This window comes from Cnephaeus nilssonii, assembly GCF_951640355.1.
Source record: "Cnephaeus nilssonii genome assembly, chromosome: 18".
NCBI lineage: Eukaryota > Metazoa > Chordata > Mammalia > Chiroptera > Vespertilionidae > Cnephaeus > Cnephaeus nilssonii.
The window spans coordinates 47233200-47251371 of record NC_137089.1 but is presented as its reverse complement, the minus strand read 5'-3'; positions in this window follow the sequence as shown (position 1 = coordinate 47251371).

Genomic DNA, 18172 nt, shown 5'->3' with positions numbered 1-18172 from the left:
GTATATTTTGTTTTGTTTGGAACGCAAAGTGAAAATTCAATGGAGGACTCAGGTGGCCTGCTGAGCCCTTCCTCCTCTGACTGCTCTAACCAGCGAGAACAACAAGCCAATAAAGAAGATGACAGTACCTTGCCAGGCGGTCTGCAGGGTTTTGTTGGGGTCTTGACAGTTTGCCCATTGTTTTCTGCCACAAGGTTGTAGACCTGGGACTTGAATGAACCAAACCATGTGCAAAACCCGAACAAACTGCATTGGTTTGAAGCACACAGATGGAAATATATGATTACTGTAATTATTTTTGTAATTAATCATTGGTTGAGACATTGTTACCCATTCTTAATGACTTTTCTTCAAGAGGGACATTTGAAATCTATTACTTAATCTTTAAGCCTTGCATATTTATATTAGCTCCTTTGTTACAGCCAATAATAATTTTTCTTCCACATTAAACACAACACACATACACATTAATCTGCAGAGCAGCCATAGAACATAGTTCCTTTAATGAGCCCAAATATGAACAGAACTTTCAAATAGTACCTGCATTGGCTTTTTCTTTTATGGAAGTTGCTGATTAAACTGTTTTATTTCTGTCACTATGTGTTTCTTTTCTTTTTTTTAAATTGTTAACACATGTAATAATGTCCCTCATTTCCCTCTCCCCTTTGCCCACCTCCACCCAGTCCCTGCCTCCCCATCCCTGGCCTTCACCACATTCTTGTCTGTGCCATGTGCCATGCATATATGTTCCTTGACTATTTGTTTCTTTTTGGAGCCGGCCTTTTTCCTGAAGTGCCCCAGGACCTCAGGCCATCAATAGCGGGAAAGATCCACTTAGGATTGATTTCAATATTTTTAATACCTTGTTTTTCATGGTAAATAGCCAAGTTGGGGATAGGTCAGGGAGTTTTATCACTGGGTAAAGTTTCAGTAGTTACATATGTGTGGATAGTCATGAGTGATAATTTCACTCTAGGTGGCATGACATCCGTTGAAGCAAAAGGCCCTCTCTCTTTCAAGTAGATCTGACCACCTTTGGGACTGGACAAGAGCTCATACTTTCCACATAAGAGCAGGGAGGTAAGGAGAGGATGGGGCGGGACTTCCCATGCTTGACCGGAGTGGGTTAGCTGGTATCAAATTCCCACATTGTTTTAAATTTCAATAATTCTTAATAAATCAACATTATAATTTAATAGAAAATTGACCTATAATTCTGTAATAAAGTAGAATTCTTGTTCCAGGAAAGTATGCCTTGCTTATTCTGAGCCTCACGGAGTTCGCAAGGGGCGCCTCACCTGTTTGAGACCCCCATGTTTGTAAGATGGAGGCCCATGGCCTGGCTTGCTAGGCGCAGCTCCAGCGTAGTTCCTAGCTCCTTTCCATGACACTGTGCTGTTCTGCTTCAGTGCAGTGCAGCCCGCCAGTGACCCACCAGTACCTACTGTCGTGTGCAAGCCATTATGCTTGGGAGCAGGACCTAGGAGAGCCACGGTGCTGCTTCCCAAGCCTGTCCCAGCACTTGTCATGTCCTGGAGGTAACTGTCTACCTGTCTCTTCACCTAACATGGGCGTTCCCACGTACTCATCTCTCTTCTACCTTAGCAGTTATGCATGTCCTGTGGTTAACTGTACACCTGTCTCTCCACCTGACACATACTCCTAAATATTGGACCATGCCTCCAGTAATTACGCATTCACTTGAGTTAATTTTTTTCGCTATTTGTCTCCATGATTGCAACAAATAGTTTTTATTGGCAGTGATCCTTTTGCCCTTAACACTTGCATTCACTATCATTTACATGATGCAATGCATATTTGTCCTGTGGGTGAAGAAAGGGACTTCTGGGCAGGATGGACGTGAAGAGCTGTAGATGCTGTCAGTGTTTGGGGGTGGAGTGCAGACCTAACAGCTGGGGTTCAGGCATTCATGACCTGAGGAGTCCTCAATTCTCTAGTTTCAGGCCTTTGCCACCAATCTGAGCACACCCTGCAAGGAATGAAGAGGGATCTGGGCTGCGTGGTATGGATATTGCTTGATAACTATAAGAAGTAGTAGTGGATCATTTTAAACCATTCCCATTTTAAGCTCCAAATTTTAAGGCCAACCAGGTAAAGTAAATATAGGCTCCTTGCAAAACTTTAACATGCATGTGTCTATGTGTATAACAGAGCAGAAAGTTACTGTTATCTTGATCAATAAAACATTTCTAGGATTGGAACAACTGGGTTGAGCTTCATGGTTTCTAAAATCACTAGTTCTTCTAGTTAATAGGATAAATGTGGTGTAAAAAGTGATGCCTTTCAATTGAATCATGCAACCCTATTAGTGTTATTTGATGCAATCAAATTATTTTGGGCCTGCTTACATATGCATATGTTGATTACTTTTCCATGCTAATTTCACATTATTTCTTAAGATATCTGAAAATGTTCCCTTTATCTCATGCTCTTATAGTTATGATTTGGTAACATTTTAATTTTAGCTAGAAGATGGATATTTCACTAATTTAAAATGGGTTAATGTGAGTCCAGATCCCAATCAGATCCAAATTTTAAGTGCTCATAAAATCCTGAAACTCTGCAACACTACCAAATCCCCATATGCAGAGAAAAACAATTTACATTTTTGTGGCACTTGCAGTGAACTTTTACAGGCATTTCTGCCTGTATTGTTTGTTAAGCCTTCTACTATATTAATGTAGCTTTGAAAGAAAAGGGCTAAGTTAGGTTTAAATGTCACATTCAAAACATTGTGAGTATAAGGAATATATTCCCAGGGCCAAAAATCACCAATGAAAACAAATTATACTAGTTATGTTAACACTGGCCTTGGGCAAGGAGGTGATGGGTTTTGGTGCAAAAGAAAATCTATCCCATTAAGTTAGAGACGTAAAGTCTCTTACACAAGAGGAAGAGAAGCAGCTGGTAACATGTTAGGAATAGATGATTGGTCTAATAGTTAAGGGTTTTCTCCTACTATTAGAAGAGGTATTAAGGCTTTATTTAGAACTAGAGGCCCGATGCACGAAATTCGTGCAAGAGTAGGCCTTCGCAGCGAGGCAGCTGCCTGGATCCCTTCCTCACAGCTGTGGTGGCTGCAGCCCCAACTTTGTCCTGGAAGGACATCCAATCTAATTAGCATATTACACTTTTATTATTATAGATTATGCATAAGGAATATGCTAGAGATGTCATTAACTCTCTGATCTCATATTTTACTATTCTTTTGTATTACTCTTCAGAATTATTGGAATACTGAGCTACTGGCAATGCTTGGGGCCAGCTTTCTTATATATAAGCCTTTATATATGCTGCTGCTTTTCTCTCCAGAGAAAACTTTCCCTCCAGTCTCTCTCCTGCAGACTTGCCAGTCCATCACATTTAAACTTGATAGCTATTTCCTTTGGGCCTTTCTGGACCCTTTAATTCTGGGTCAGTTTTCCTTTCATGAGCTCCCATATACCTTATACTTAGTCCTAAAACACAATACCAGTTACAAGGACATAAACCAGCTACAAAGAAAATCTCCCATTACGACTATGCCAGCTTTTGTGACTGCCCGGCTCATCTCCATCCAGGATTAATTGTTCCATTATGTTAGCCTTAGGGACATTCTTAAGCACATTTTCAGTATCCCTAGGAAAACTTTCCTGCCACCTGTTTACAAACCTGTTTTCAGCAATGAACTGATAATCTATATAGGAAGTGTCCAGTTTATTTCAATCATGGGTGTATAAGTAGCTTAGAATTTAGAATTAATATTTAAATGTGTTGAAAATTGTTGAGGAAAAAGTGCAGTGTTCTCATTTGGGGTGGTTGCTGTAAGGTAGTAATAGAATGAAACTTTCTTAATAGGCCTGGCAGTGACCTCTGGTATCAAGCCACTAGGCAGAGTAATTCCCCAATTCTAAGACATTAAAAAATATAGGTGACTTTTATGCAAGGTCAGTAAATTATATCCACTGACACCCCTGTATTTTCTGGTTCTAGAAGATTCTAGAGAGAAACATAAGTGGAGACCATTGAATGCAGAAACAGGGCAATGATCCATCCAGAGATACTGGGTTTTATTTCTGCTGCTCCATTGACTATCGATGCTCCTTCCCAGCCTTCTTAAGCTTGTAGTACAGCCAGTTCTTCAACTATAGCAGGTGCTTCATAGGCATTACGTAGGAGTCAGTGCAGTAACATCATGTGAATAAACTTTGGGTCTTCAGAGGATAAAAAAGCTATAAAAATTCAAGATATTTCTATAATTACATGGCCTAATGCTAAATTGAGACTATACAGCTGTCTCTCTGCATTTATTCTTGGGGAATTAATATGTCGTCTTAAACTAAAAGAAAGAGGGAAAAGCTAGAGCACTCAGCACATGTTTCTGAGGAGTGACTTATAAAGCATATAATGCATTTAGAGAAAAACTCACTGTTTAATATAAATATCTTTTATTTAGGCTCAATTAGTTTACAAAATTACCTTTCTTACGGAGTTCTTTGAACAAATCCAGTTATTTTTCCTTATTAATTAGTCATCTGAAGTTAAAATGACTGCATGGTTTTTAGGAACAAATCTATTTTATTGTGCTCCCTCCACTTCGTTCTTTTCTAAAAGCCAAACTCCTTGAACAGATGTTACTTAGATTTCTCCAAAATCTAAATAAGTGACCCCTGGAGAAAGAGAAAATTATAGCATGGAAAGTTTTCAGGAAAAAAAAATACTTCGTTTTTAGAAATTTATACATGAAGGAAATGAGATAAATGGGAGTTATGATGAAAATATTTATGCAACTTTAGCTATAATATTCTGTTAATATTATAATCATTCTGCTTTATCTGTTTGAAAATTTTACTTTTGTAATTTTGGCCATCAGAAACTACAATATGTGCTCATTTGTTTATGACATGAAACTCTGCTTTACTTTGTATCTAAAAAAATTAAATCTTTCTTCACACTCTATTCCTGTATCCATGACTACATGAGATGATTTTTAAAAAGCATCAGTATTTCTGAAAGCTGTACAGTGTTTTAAATTACACACCTAGGGAGAAATTATAATTATTGTTTCAATATGATTTGAAGCTTAAACTACTTAATATTTGGAAGTCGATTTTTAAAATCTATCAATTCCTTAAAAGATTTAGGTTTTATTTTCTCAATCTCAAACATATAATTTTAAACTTTAGTCAAAACCATATACTCTATAATCTGTGAAAGATAACAGCTTGTAAAAAATTCTAAGGAAAACAGGAATACAGAAAGACAAGTAAGTGCTGAGGGAACATTTGACTAATTTACACTGAAATGCTTCAGATGATTTGAATTAACATGCTTCTGTCCTACTTATTATCACTTAATATCAACCCATAAAGAAACAAAGATAGTGGGTGTAATTAAGAAATAGGAGTTCAGAAAAAAATAGCTCCTGAAAACAGGGGTTGGTCATTCTATTACCCTCTGTTTTTCAAAATATGTTCTGGGACAATTATAAAATACTTGCTGGGATGTAAAGTTGGAGGGGCAATAGGGAAGTAAAAGAAAGAGGTAGATATGCAAGAAAGGGAGGAACTAGCACACGTAAGAAAAATGAGCAAGACAGTTTTAGATCAAGCTGATTGTTCTGGGTCTCACTGACCTTGGCAATTCTCAAAGGGTCATATTTTATATAGATGAACTGTCTTCAATTTCTTCTGCATCTTAGGAACATGCAAATGTTTTTTCTCATGCTTTATTACTACATTCCTTATATTCCTCAAAGTTTTATTATATTAAAAATGTTTTTTGGTGTATTTATTTGAATCCATCTTGAGTATTTTTCATTCTTAAAAATAATACATTTTGTTGTTTTGCCTGAACTTTTGAACTTCTAGTCTATAGCATGATACTGAAATTTTCCTGACATATTCCCCAACCACACTATATTTTAGAAGTAGAATAACATAATTAATTGAGTTTATGAGACATATGAAGTCATCCTCTTTAAATATCACTATTAACCATGATAGAGCACCCTCAATGCCATTTTATTGGTGAATTCTAATTTGAGGTCATCCTGGTAGGTTACTCCACATATGTCCCAGGCAAACATTGCAAGTGATGTCATTTTCTTGACTTCATTTTCCCATTCTTTGAGAGTTTTATTAGTTTAGAAAAATACCCTCAGATGTAGTTAAAGATAAAGCAGGAAGATGGAAACATATTCTGCATAGAACTTTTCTCAAGTAATTACAGATGAGAGATTAGGCAGCTCTTTAGCAAGTTCAAATGTCCATAGGCACTCTGATCACCAGCCATATTGCTCCTGGAGCTGTAGGTGTTGTGATTTTCAATGTGTGAGAAATCCTACTTAATTTTCATGCTGCACATGATGATAACACTTTGTCTCACAGTGAATTCCTCAAGATGTAATATATGTTTTTAGATGAGTTTGGACCACTGCTTTAATATCTTTAAGAACTTTGGCAGTAAGACAAAAATTAGTAAAGACTAATTGAGCTGCAAGTACAAGAAAACACCTACAATAAGGAAATTTATGATTTCACAAAAAATAAGTTCATAAATAAGTTATGTTTCAGGTTGGTTACCTTAACAGCTTCTGGGTGTCTTAAAAACCAGGTGTCCTTTCCTTCTGCCTTCTATGTTGGCCTCATCCACAGCTCTGAGAACGAGATGGTTGCAGATCTTCCAGGTATTACTTTCAGACCAAGAATGTCCAAAGGTGGGAAATGGCCATATATTTCCAGAGTCTCTTTCCTAGAAGTATAAAAAACTTTTCTTAGAAGCCTCCCATTTTAAATTATACTAGTGACCTGGTGCACAGATTCATGCACATTGAAAGGAAGTTAATTCGAAGGTGGCTGGAGGGGCAGGACTTGGCGAGACATGCTGGACAGGACATGCCCTATAGCCAACCTCCTGCAGTCCCTCCCTGGCATCTGTGGAGTGAGTGGGGTCCCTCCAGCAGGTGGGGTCCCTCAGCCTGGCATGCGGGGATCGGGCAAAACCCGCTCTCCGACATCCCCTGAGGGGTCCCAGAGTGCGAGAGGGCACTCTGCAAAGTTGCTGTTGTATAGGGTGTGGAACGCAAACACAGTGTGCAGTAAACCAGATTCAGGGCCACAATGCCCCAGCAACAACATAACTCACCACCAAAGGTGGAATCGCGCAGCCCTGTAAGGAATCAGGTTCCCTCCTCTCTGGTTTCGGGGTGTGTCACCTGAGAACCGCCACTGCCAAGTCACTGCAGCTTGGCAGCTGCTGGTGTGCTGGCTAGTGGTCAGTGCGCATCATATCAACTGGTCGGATGGTTGGACACTTAGCATATTAGCCTTTTATATATATAAATAGCTTGGTCAAAAATGGATCACTTGCCTTGCTGAACCCTGGTATGATAAATATGACTGTTATTACTGACTTAAATTGGTCATCAGTATACCTAGATTTGGGTAGAGGGTGAGTAAACATACTCATATTGGTTGACATTTGAACTAAATATGGATGTTGCCTTCTGAGAATAAATGAAAAGGTAGACAACCAGGAGTGTCTGCTAAACCCTCAAATCATTTTGAGGAACATTTCAAAGAGAAATTAGTTTTCTAAATACCCAAATTAAAACCACAGAAGGACTATCATATTGAAAAATAGTAATTACCGTATCTCTCGCTTTTTTCTTTCCTTGCTTATATATGATGACTGTGCTTTATAGGTATCCATTGAGATGTCAGCATTTTCATATACAAAACAACTCATTGTCAATTAATAATGACATCTGAATAGAAAGGCTACATGCCTCTCATTTAAAAAACCAGATTTATTTCTCATAAATTTCTCTGACATAGGTACTAAGCCACTTTCCATGAAGACAAATAAAAACCTAAGGAGAATAAAGTCTTAAAGAAAATCAAATGACCAGTCAGTAGGAATTCAAATTCAAATTCAATTTGAAGGCCTTAAATGAAATGAGTTAATGAGATCTTGGGTTCAAGTTTTTCATATACTGCTCTCAAATTGAATTCCAGGAGAAATATTACATTAATCTGCTTTATCAATCAGTTATGATTGAATATAGTTCTAATTCCACCTTCATATGGAGCAGTAACTTTTATCCTAAGAGCTTGTGAAGGTGGGCATAGATAATGATATGTATCTATCTTTTAAATGTGAGCATTTTAGAGTAGCTCTAGAGTAATCCAGAATTTGCTTCAATAATTAGATTAATGAATGATTTCAAATTTTACTAGTGAAAAAATACTGGTACAAACTAGGCTGGACACTCAACAGATACTTCTGAGGGGTCAGATGGAAGTCGTAGCTTTTTCAGCACTGTAATTAAGATATGTAAAAAAAAAGGATATGTATAAGAGTTGTCATGCTATGTGCTGAATGCCTAAGTAATAATAGCAAAAACTTACAATGGCATAGAACTTTAGAATTTAAGGTACCTCAATAAACTTCTTTCATCCTCATGGATGTTCTAGGACAGCTGTTATTACTCATTTTCCAGATGAGAAAACTCAGGTTCCAAGAATGAGTGATTTACATGGCTTCGTAGTTATTTGAAACTGGGACATGAGCCACATCTTCCAGCACCTAGTCCAGAGGTTTTTTCCATTCCATCATGCTGCTGAGCCTAGAGTGGGCAAAGCTTATAGTTTCAGTGATTCCTGGAACCACTTGCCACAGCTCTACAGAGCTTAGCTGGACATCTCTCCCCATTGAATGATCAGGGACTTCAGCCCCTGTGAGAGTGTTTACACAACAGAAATAGGTAGATGCTCCAAACCAGAGATTCACTTTTCCTTTGTTCCTCAAAAAATTCTTGTTTTCCTGGCTGTTGTGGCTCAGTTGGCTGAGTGTCATTCCATGCACCAAAAAGTTGCCAATTTGATTCTGGGGTCAGGGCACATGCGAGGGTTGAGGGTTAGGTCCCCAGTGGGGGGCATGCAGGAGGCAGGTGATTGGTGTTGCTCTCTCACATCGATGTTTCTCTTTCCTCCCTTCTTCTCTCTCTAAAAAGCAATAAACTATTTTTTAAAAACCTTATTGTTAAACATTTACCAGAATACCACTGGTTAAAACTATGTCTGCATATATTTGCTAATTCAACTGGACATAAGTAATCCATTTCCTCTTTAGTGATCAATATTATTTTGCAGGGTGAGCTTTGTATGTGTATAGAAAATGAAATTCCCAATGTTTCGAATTTACCTCTCTTGGCGATTGTGTTTGTAATTTGCACAAGTGGGCACATAAGATGTGCACAAAGCATTGCTCTTCATTTTAAAAGTTGGTAGCATGAGCATGTTTTATTTAAAGAGCATGTTTCCTCTGAGCAGATTCAAACAACCCCTGGATTTTATTCTTGCGAATATTTTTGTAAGTATTACTCTCTTTTCCTTTTTAAAAATTAAAAAAACAACAACACTGAAATAACACAAATGTATTGAATTCTTTAGTATTTAACACTCTAGGCCAGTAAGCTAAAGGAAAACGTAGGCAGTGGAACTGAAGGTGGGATTCTCACGGAGCAAGATGCTAGTTTGGTTGGAATAAATGGAACTCCTCCGGATTTACTATCGTGAGTCTCTTTTTCACAGTTGAGGCTTCCTCTGTCCAGTTTGGATGGCTACACAATGTAGGTGACGCCAAACTTGCTCTCTGCGCCCCCACTAGCTGACTGCCTCATTGGAAATCCACATACTTGTTAGTTAAGGCTCAATAGTCTCTTAAAATGTGTACTTTGGAGGGAGTAACCAGTTCAACCAGTGCTACCACTAGAACACCTGTGCAAATTCTCAAGAGAGGTGCATTTTGGTCAGGAGAACTGGTGAGGATGCCTGGTGGGGATCTGTAGATGGCAGCAGAGGAGGCACTGCAGCCCCAGGAAACACGGGCCAGGAGAATTGGGAAAGAACTGTGATCAACATTACTACCCTTTCCTTTTAATAAATGGTAGACAAACAGAAGCAACACAAATGTGTTGACTTCTTTGATAGTTCACATGTTGTAGGCAGCTGAACTGAAGGAGGGATTCTGCTGCCTGTACATCTCTCCTGCTACCTGTTACTCTGCCAACCACCACGAAATCCCTGTGGACAGAGGCTGTACCTCATTCACTTGTATGTCTTGATTTTTCAGCATAGAGTCTGACCCACTGCAATACCAATAATAATAATAGTATCAATCCTAATAACATTAGAGACAGGAAAAACAACATTCTTGATATACGCCAAGAACCATGCTAAGTTGTTTTACAACATGACCTCATTTTACTATCACAATCACCCTGGGAATTAGGCCTTATTATCCCTGTTGTGTAGATTAGGAAACAGAGGTTCTCAGAGGATACGACACTTGCTCAAGGCTGAGAAATTACTAATGGATGGAGTCTAGCTTAGCACCCAGACCCTCCGAGTTAGGGAACAGGAGTTCTAAATAAATGCATAGTTTTGCCATGGAAATAATGCTCGTTGAATATCTTTGAGTAACTCTTTCTCAGTTATTGTCTGAACACACAGACTTCATTTATGCAGGCTGTACATTTTATGATTCTTCTCTCCTTTAAGGTTGGTCTTGACACAAAGAATAAAATAAACAAGAGTCCAATATGCCTGTTCTCCAAACCACCTGATTGAAGGCAGCATCAAGGGCAAATACCAGACAAAAAGTAAGGGTGTTCTCCCACACTGCAAGTCGCTGGTAATGCCAAACTGGTGACATCAGGGTCTACTTGAGCTGCCTTTCTGCTACGTTTGACTGTATCCACCACCCCTTCCTTCCTCAGGCTTCAGACTTGTGCAGAAGGCCCGACAGCTTGGCTTTGAAGTCAGACTGACTCTCTCCCCACTCCATAACCTGTTCCTGGGTGTGTTTGGTACCTTTCCCACTCCGAGCCTCGGTCTCCCTACTCAGTGTGAGAAAGCAATAGGACCTGCTGCAAGGGCTGGCTGCCAGGTACACGAAGTGATGCTCCTGAGTGTTTAGTACAGTGCAGCGTCAGGTACCACTCTCCCGTTTCCCGTACCAGGGTCCCTTGTCAAATAAGAAACAGGGCATGTTGTAGTCTGAGCTGGCCCTCTAAGGCCTCCTGCTGCAGCGGCCCACCAGAGCCATCCTTAGTCTCTCACCTCTGTTCCGACATAGCAGGACCCCAGTTGTATTAAAGAAGCAGGGACCTTGGTGGCAGTTGTTGCCTTGTGAAACCTGAGACTTCAACTGCAGTATCTTGGGAGTAAGCATCTTCTTCAAATTTATGGCTAAGTCCCAAGTCTAACATTGAGCATCTGCCTTTCTGTCTTTCCAACTAAGACTCCCAGCCAGCCAGGGGTGGGAGGATGTCTTATTTATTTCCAATGGCATACAGTAGGCATTCAGTTAATGTTAGTTGAACAAATAAATTATCATGTAATCACTCTTTAGTTCTGTGGAACCATATGAAATGTGGAAACATCGGAAGAATGCTACCATTGCATTACTTCCTCTAAGACAGGGATCACCAAACCTTTTTTTTTAAAGGGACAGATAGTACATTTTTAGGATTTGCATATTATACTCCATCACAGCTACCCAACTCTGCCATTGAAGTGCAAAAGCATCCATAGATACACATAAATGCATAAGCATGGCTGTGTTCCAATAAGACTCAATTGGAAAAACAGGCAGTGGGTCAGATTGGGTGCAGAGGCACATGGTGGCAGCAGGCAGAGAGCGACAGCAGGGCATGGGGGCTTCATCTCCATGGCTGCAGGGAAACCTCCAGGCCCCGCAGAGAGCAGAGAACCATGGGGAGTGGGCTTAAGCCATCAGTAGGATATCCTCTGAGAGCTCCTGGATTGTAGAGGGTGCAGGTTGGGCTGAGGGACCCCGTTCACTGGGCCTCTAGTAATGTAATATTTCCTAATGATAAAGTTTAACAATTCCTAAAAATTTGACAAGTGTTTTTTTGTAAGCTACTATAAAATTTATGAAAATTTAATGTGTTTCTTGTGAGTCACTATAAGCTTGTTCCAGCTCTTGGCAAAACATATATTTTCCACTGATATTGTTAATTACCCAGTTGAGTTTGGCAAATGACTCAACAATTAAAATTAAATATAAATACAGTTTTTAAAAAGCCCTTTAAGAAGTTATAATTTTTTATTTGTAAAACATTGACAGTGACTCCTAACAAGATCAGTTGCTTACATTCCTTTCATAGAATTACCTTTGAAACTCATAATGCATGTGGTGACTTTTATTGAAATGTATCAAAAAAGGTATACATATTGTAATAGTGAGCCAATTAATTGACCTAATTATTAATAGTAGATATTGTGAAATGTATATTGACATAAAATGCTGATTATAAATTTCATGGGTGTGGGCTGCATCTAAATTCTTATACAAGAACATGGATTATTCTTGGCAATTTGTATCTAAGATTATTATAGTCTATCATTATGATAATGTGTCATCAAGATTTAAACCACTCAATACAGGTAAAGTAATCATGAGGTTAATATATGAAGAACTTGGACCCAAGTAGCAATTATTGAGTAAATACCAAAGCCAATGGATAAACATAGATGGGAATACAATAAAGAAAATGTTAATGTGAAATCTTTGGGCCCGTTGGTTGCTTTTAAATTTTTCTAAGTGATTCTCTAATTAATCAGGTGAAATTAACACAAAATGTTTCTTTAAATATTCACTTCTTTTTGTTCTACATTCCTATGAGACATTTGCTACTTAATTAGGGTGACTGTGTGTGTCTGTGTGCAAAAGCCCCAGTTCATGTCACTGCTGGTTTGCACAGGTAGGTGTGACTTTCCAGAAATAGGAAGTAACGAGTGAATACATAGTGTATGAAGGAGATGAACCCCAATAGCTATTGAGGGGGGATAGACAAAAGGGAACCCCAACTCTGGGCAGAGACTTCCCCACAAATTGGACAGGCTTTTCACAAACTTCTTCTGGGACCAGCAAGGTGTGGTTGCCATGGGCGCCACCAGCACGCTGGGGAGCAGCTCTTCCATTTGTGCTTCGAGCAGGATGGGGACGTAACTGCTCACAACTGGCCGCATCCGGCAATCTGTACAAGTGTCCTCGGTAGTTATATTTAAATATTTATCTTATGTTTAAAAAAACAAATATGAACATTTTCTCCCTAATTTAAATCACGTTTCCCATAGGTGACTATTGGGTTTCACCTTACCAGTAGGGTAGAATGCACTGCTTGAGTTTTCTCTGGGCTGGTTGGCCTGCCAGGAAGAACTGGGAGCCCAGTAGTTGTGCTCCAACAGAATTCTTTTTGAACCTGAATGAGCAGGAACAACAACGCTGTAGTTGAGGTGCTGTCATTCATACTTTATGATCCCAGGCCTCAAAGACACAGGTAGACTATATGTACAATAAACATAATTAATGAATTCATAGGGAGGCTGGGCCCATCCCTCCTTGGCATTGTTAAACCTGCAGCTTCAATCACTGTGAAAAGCTTGATTGCTCAGTTCCCATGCCATAAGAGCAGTTCCCAGATTTAGTCTATCATAGTGAATCCTGTAGTTCCCTTTAATTGGTCTGTATATATGAATAATGCACATTCCAGTTATTATAATAGGAGGTGTGACACTTGGGACCTTTTTGTAGGAAGAGGGTCCAATTTCAGAACAAGTGATTGGAAAATGATCCTGACTGCTAACCTCTTCACACTCGCTGCCCCACCAGCGTGAAACAAAACACACCATAAAAACAAAACAATCACACACAGACATTGGCACTGGGGATACAAGCAGGGTTACTGCAATCTTGGAGTATCCATTTCACATTTCAACAAATTTCATTCAATGACTGAAATTATTATTGGTACATGGTTCTAATACAAATAATAGCCAATACTAGAAACTCTTCTAAGTACATACCATACTAATTTTACTCATTTACTCCTCAAAACAACCCTAGCAAGTCAATACTATCTTCCCAAGTCAGAGATCTGACTGTCTGTAACCACAGGAAGGATGAGCTGTGTGTTGTGCCCCAGTGCGTTGTGACACAGAGAGTCTTGGAGCTGTAGCCTCAGTTGCCGTCTACATATAACAGGGTAATGCGTGCCAACGCACCTTACACGTGTCGGAAGAGGAGCGAGGAGGAAAGGGCCTTCCAGAGGAAGCAGTGTGAGCAGAGGCCTCAAGTTCTGCAAGACCGCAGAAGGAACGCCAGCAGTTGTCACTCCACAAGTTTATCTTTCTCTTTATTGTGATGAGAACAAATCACATGAGATCTACCCTTTTAAACTTTTAACTGCACAGTACAGTATTGTTAACTATAAACACAATGTTGTAGGATTTATTCATTTTGCATAACTATCATTTTATACTCAATAAAAAACTCCCTGATCCCCCCCTCCCACGACCCAGGGCAACCACCATTCTACTTTCTGTTTCGATGAGTTTGACTACTTTACACATCTCATATAAGTGGACTCAGGCAATATTTTTCATTTTGTGACTGGCTTATTTCACTTAGCATAACGTGCTCAAGAGTCATCCATGTGGTTGCATTGGGCAGAATCTTCTTTTGAAGGGTGAATAATATTCCACTGTATACCACAACTTCTCTGTCCATGGATATTTGGTTTGTTGCCACAATTAAAAAATAGAATTGCGATGTGATCTAGCAATTCCACCCCTGGGTATTTATTCAAAAGAACTGACATCAGGATCTTGAAAAGATAATGCATCCCTATGTTCACTGCAACTTCTGCACCTGCATTTTGGGAAGGAAGATTAGCCTCTTCAGTGTCTTGCAAAGTGCTCAGCCACAGGAGCTGCCACAAATACTTTGGGGTGTGTGTCATTTCAAAACATCATGCTAGAACTTTGACACACACACAAATGTTTGAAAGCCAAGTGGACTTTGCCAAGGATTTAGAGCTGGGGTTTTAAGGAAGGATTATCTACTACATTATTCAAAGGCATCTCTGGTGTCTGGGCCTCACCCGAGGCCATGAGCCTTGCAGGACAGTGTCAGGAGCCAAAGTGAAGTGTGAATTCCAGCTCTCATTTAGGGCTGCCTCTAGCAAATGCTCCTGCATTGTAAACATTAGTGATAGGAACATGAGATACGATATTCTTTCATAGGGCTCTTCTCCTGAAGAGATGCATGACATGATTGCATGTTGCAGGGGAATAAAATGCATAAGGCAAAGTATCTCCCTGAGCTTACCTGGTCTTATGTGCCTTTCTTTTGTTATTCTTTTTCTTGGTAAACTGATTTTTATAGAAATGAGAAATTTATTCTCTTGACTTTGAATTTGTCAAATGGGATATTACATTCCTTTGACAGTTCCAAAAGAAAAGAAGTGACATGTTTGGTATTGAAACATTGCTTATGCTGCATTATCTGGAGATTTTTCTTCCAGCACCTTTTCCTCAGTTTTTTGAGTATATGAAATCCCCCATGCTTTGACTGGGAACTGGAACAGATCTCACAAAGGGTTTGCTAGGGTGTAGAAATATTTTGGACTCATGAGAGGAGCAGACTAAACCTCATGCTGTGATCTCCCAGAGAGCAGAAGCCAGCATCGCTGGGAAGTCATCATTAGGAGAAAACTGGGCTCCTGCATGCTCTGACAACATGACATTGCAATTTTGGCCAGCAGTGGGGAGTGGGGAGTGGGGTGGGTGTTCTCCAGGGCCACAAAGGACGCTCAGATGGCTGAGGGTGTTCCCTGGGTGTCACTAGGAAGTGAGTTCACTCGGTGATTTTCCCTTGGACTCAGGCTTCTTGGCGATCAGAGCTGCCAGTTAACCTGGGAGAGCTGACTGAGTATGAAAATGAGAAACATGACCGTACACCATCCGCACCGTGGAAGGCTCCCGTTAAAAGAGCGGCCGGCGGGAAGTCATTGTATGAGACTTCAGCCTCCTGCTTCCCACAGTAGGTCTGAGACTTCTGCACAGCTCCCTTTTCTTATCTTTATATATTGGGGGCGGGGTGGGATGGTAGAAGGGTGTGTGTTCCATAGAGTGTGGGGGAGTGAAGGCCAGGGCTGGCACTGGGACTAGACCCTGGCTCAGGGAGAGGGGGGTGGAGTGGGGTGGGGTGGGCCAGGACATGCCGAGGGCCTGATGGTGGTCGTGGGGGCTGAGTGTGGGTGGCAGCTGCCTCCTGGCTCTTCCAAAGAGTCATGTGTCTGGGTCTCTGACTACTGAAGGCAACTAGCAACACGCCCAGACTCGCTTGTGTACTTACCTCTGAGGATAATGACAGCGTTTCTGAAGGGGCAGAGCCCTGCTCTGAACTCAGAGCTCCGCAGGAGCAGGTGAGCAGGTGCATGGGGCTGGGAAGGTGCGTCTTTGTGACCCTGAAGGTCCAGGAGGCATGTGGCTGCTCTCAGGTTCCATTTAAACTTCTAAATAGCAGCCAGCATTGGGCATTAGGCAGCCCTCTGAGGATGTGTAAAATAAAATTAAACTTGAGTCTTGAATATATCTATCTGTCTCTGAGAGAATATCCTTGGATTTATTATTATTGGAGTACCTCATAGGAAAAGCAGTATAAAATATAAGCAAATAAAGTGTTAATATCCTCTAAAACATATGTATTCAATACAATTTATTAAAAATATGATTCTACACAGATACCTTTGTATTTGGAAGTCACATGTTGGTTCCTAGCCTGTTCCCTGGCGTTCCAGTATAATGTAGAATCGAAGTGGTCCGCAGCAAACACTCAAGGCCTGTGGTAGCTTGAAATGGACGATCTAACTCCCAAATCCGACGGGAGCCAGGTGTCCTTGGCCAGATTGGCAGACCAAATGGCCTGCGACGGTCTGCGGCTACAAAATCAAATGGCATATTGCAGTGCCTTTCTTTTCACATGCACTTCTTATGCCAACATTTAGATCACTTAAGCTCTGTAATGAGTTTTCAGCCAAAGGGTGTACAGATGCAACATGCTTTAATATAATTGCTTTTAAAAATCTTATTTTATTTTGTGTATTTATAACATTTTTATGAGAAGGAAGTTTATAGGCCTCACAGAAGTCAAAGCGGTCCACCTACAAACAGGCTAAGAACCCCCAGTCAGGGGGCTGGCTGTCCATAATGGACACCAGTCACCACCATCCCTTAGGACCTAAGGCTTAGGTCTCTGCCTCCTCTCAGCCTGCGCCTCCTCCCCCAACCCCGGGAGCCTCAGCCCTGACACCTGGCCCCACAGAGGACCTGCTCTCCCACTTCAGCTCACCCTGTGACTGACAGTGGAAACTGTCCCGTTCTGTCACGGGAATCTGTGTTCGTACAGGAGCGCCGACTGGTCTTTGGTCCTCACGAGCACTCGTCTGAGTATGTGGGTCACACTTCTCGGAGGCTGAGCAGCCTCTAAGAATGGCCTGCTGGGCTGGGGCTGATGGTGCGGCATCTTTTTCAGTCCTTCTTTATCTTGGTCTTCAGAAACCTGTCGCCCAGTCTCACCCATTGTTATAGTGCTGCCTGAGGAAGCCTACACTGCCTCATTTTTGTTGTGGTATTTTTTGTGTGTGTGGAAAGTGAAAAGACAAATGTAAAATACAGTATTTGTTCAGACAAAAACGTGTGAGGAAAATCAAGTATTAATGAACTTTGTGGGGTAGAATCAGGGATTTGAGCTTTTCTTTGCACATAGGGCATCACCCCCCCACCCCCCCTCCCCCCAAAAAAAAATATATAGTGGCCTTTCCCACCCACAGCCCTGCACTAGGGCTCTCAGCTATGCTGTAGGGAACACACCTTGACTGAGATGAGAGAGGAATGCCACTTTGCTAGGAGGTGCTTGCAAATATAGATTCAAGACTCGTGTAGTTTCGTTTGTCCTTCCATTTGTGCATTCAGACCTGAGGCCACTGTGGTAGGGAGAAGCTGGAGCAGTAGGTCTGAAGACAGCAAGCTGTGAGTCAGAGATCTTCTGTGCTCTTTATTTGCTGAATTACCCTAGACCCGTTATTGGCCCCAGTTTCTTTATCTCTAAAATGGGGTAATGACAGACGTTTCCCTGCAGTCCTGTCCGCATCAGCTGGCTGCAAGGCCTGAGAGTCATCGGGGTCTGGCTTTCCCATTGACAGGATGAGCCTTTAATCTACATGGTCTCCTCTCATCCTGACCTTACAAGATGGCGCTTAGTGAGCTCTTGGTGTTTTAGTATGAAAATATAGACT